Source organism: Gavialis gangeticus, unplaced genomic scaffold (genome assembly GCF_001723915.1).
Source record: "Gavialis gangeticus isolate Ggan-Ray unplaced genomic scaffold, GavGan_comp1, whole genome shotgun sequence".
In the NCBI taxonomy this organism is placed as follows: domain Eukaryota; kingdom Metazoa; phylum Chordata; order Crocodylia; family Gavialidae; genus Gavialis; species Gavialis gangeticus.
Genome location: NW_017728996.1, coordinates 5,829,257 through 5,831,840, shown reverse-complemented (window position 1 = coordinate 5,831,840; position 2,584 = coordinate 5,829,257). Strand labels below are relative to the sequence as shown.

Sequence of the window (2,584 nt, the reverse complement as noted above, 5' to 3'; positions counted from 1 at the left end):
GATGCTTTTGGTGAGCCATGGGGGCTTATGCGCCCTCCTGCTCCCTTTGATCCTCATTGGGATTGCCTTCCTTTGGGCTTGGAGGATCATCTCCTTGAGGAGCAACCACTCTCCTTGGACACCTGTCTCCCCTCCCCTCCGGGACCTCAGTGCTTCCCCGACTATCCTCCTTAGCTCGTTGAAATTTGCCCTCCTAAAATCTAGGGCCGCTGCCTTACTACATGCCTTTGCCACCTTGCGCTGGATGGTGAATTCCAGCAGGCGATGATCACTGTCGCCCAGGTGGTCGAGCACCCGCAGCCCCCTCACCAGGTCATCACCCGTGGCCAGCACTAGGTCCAACAAGGCTAATGTCAAAGGCTCCCATTTGTGCAGTTGAAAATCTTTTCCCTGAAGGCTCTGCCCCACAAAATTGGCCAGAGGGTCCTTTATGAATTATCGAGAGAGCCAGTCAGACAAGCTGCCTGACATAAATGGGCTCTGATTGGCAGCTAAAATGGCTCCCACAAAGCATGCTCCACCACACCTGCCCAGATCTGCAGATCCCTTCTGAACACCTGGCTGCAAGGAGACGCTCTACCCTTGAGATTAAAGTACAAGCTATGCAAAGCTTTCTTTTGTCTCTTTGGCACATTATATTGCACTTGGACGTAGGCAGTTTGTTATTCTGTGGCTTATTGCGTCTTGACCTAGGCAGAGTTTGATTGTTTCTTTGTTTTGAACTTAACACTGGTATTGAGTACTGCAATTTAAAGCTCTCTTCAGAGAATGGACTATTTGTGTCCAAATATTTTGTAACTTCAGTGCCATCACCTGAAGTCTAATATTAAGTTCAAGAGAGTCTCAGAGGATAGGGGCCCTGATGATCCAAACTCTTCATCCTGTAACTTCTCAGCATGTCACTCTGTTAGTTGTAACCGATTGAGCTGCATATCTGTTATACATCAAGTGGTTTTCACATATTCAGGTTCCTTTTAGAATTAATTTCATTATCTCAGCTATAGTATTGACACAGGACTATTCATCCTGCGGCCTGAAATCTGCTCCACTAGTTTCATCACAACGGAATGGAAATGTATTCTCACTGTTAACCCACTAATCTTAGCTATAGAAAAACCACTAAGTGGCAAGTCATTGATTTATTTGTCTGTGGATTCATTTTGCAAAATGCTTTGTTGGTGAAACTGTGCTCGAGTTTGCAGAGAAATTGAAAGACTCAGATAATCATTTAAACTGAATGAAGTGTCACAAGAACACAGATAAAACAGGATTCCCCACCCCCACATCCTGCTCGCCTCTCTTCATTTGCACAGGAGGATCTGAAGGCAAAAAGCAGGCTGCAGGATCGGGACCTAATGCAGATGCAAAAGAAATCCAACATATCCCTCCTGGGTGGAAACCAAAGTGGGAAGAACATCTCCCTAAACTTCCCAAAGGGGACAGGCACACACAGCTTCCACTGACTTTGGCAGCACGGTAGGTAGACAATACATCAAAATCAGAAGTTGTTAGTGGGAATGGTTTTTATGGCTGAAAAATGCAATTTCTAAGAAACAAAAAATTATGCAAATCAGGTTGAGGTTGATGAATCAAAACTGTGTATTTTATTTGGTTTCATTCTTCATTTCCCGTGTGATCATTTGTGGAGGGAAGTGGGGTGGGGCATTGAGATTCCAGCTTGTCACATGTTGCCCTGTACAGGACACGTAACCTTCTCCCATCCTGAACAACCAGGAAAATTCAAACCCAAATGACCAGTAGGTTCAACTATCAACATTAATGAGATATTTCTTTCTGACATTTGACACAAAACGTTTTGCTCAGATGCTTTCAACAGGAAACATCTTTAGAATCTTTGACAGATGAGCAAATTCCAAAAACAACAATTCTGGGTTTTTGGAGGGCTTTTTTAGAACTCGAAAATTCCATTTTTGGCAAGTGTTTTGCTTGGATTTGATGCTCTTGAAAACAATCTCAGGGCCTAAATGTAGACTAAATGACTTAAGCCAATTTTTCAACATGGACTTCCACGGATTTCATCCAATACATTTAACAGGAGACATTTCTCCCTGCTAAAACATCCTATGGAAATGCTGAAGGAACTGTGTTAGCTGTCTTACCTCAATGCGTTGAAGACTCCTGCTGGGTCCTGTTTACAGGCTATCAGAGCATTAACAATGCACACAACATTGATGGGGAGGCACGAGCAGGGATCTTCAGAAGCTCTTTGGGCACTGTAAGTAGTCAGTAGGTACGAAAATAGGTCAATTAAGTGTTTTGAGGAAACAGAAGTGAATTGTAATAGAAATACATATGCATGCATCATAACAGGAAAAAAAAAATCAATATGCACCAGTTTTAAAAGGGACTGTGGTGTATGTATTCTTAAACGCATGAGTGGTTTTGAAAGATGCAGTGGAACAGTCCATTCTAATTAAGCTGGATGACAAACTAAATGAGTTTCATGGAAACATGTAGAAAAAATGGTGAGCCTTTGTTGGGTATACCATTTTAATCACCAAGAAGCAACAAGAATCCAACACTGAGGATGCTGCCTCTCCTATCTGAGACTTTCATCATAATT

General features: G+C 42.8%; 1 protein-coding gene across 3 annotated transcripts in view; it reads right to left on the bottom strand.

The window, feature by feature from the left end:
- The window catches only part of MEGF11 (multiple EGF like domains 11), a 386,245-nt gene extending 384,015 nt beyond the window's left edge, over window positions 1-2,230 (bottom strand). For all 3 annotated transcript variants that reach the window (XM_019503962.1, XM_019503960.1, XM_019503961.1), the window contains exon 1: window positions 2,121-2,230. The gene's annotated coding sequence lies outside the window, so the exon portion shown is untranslated. The remainder of the gene's footprint in view (window positions 1-2,120) is intronic.
- Window positions 2,231-2,584: the final 354 nt, after the last annotated feature.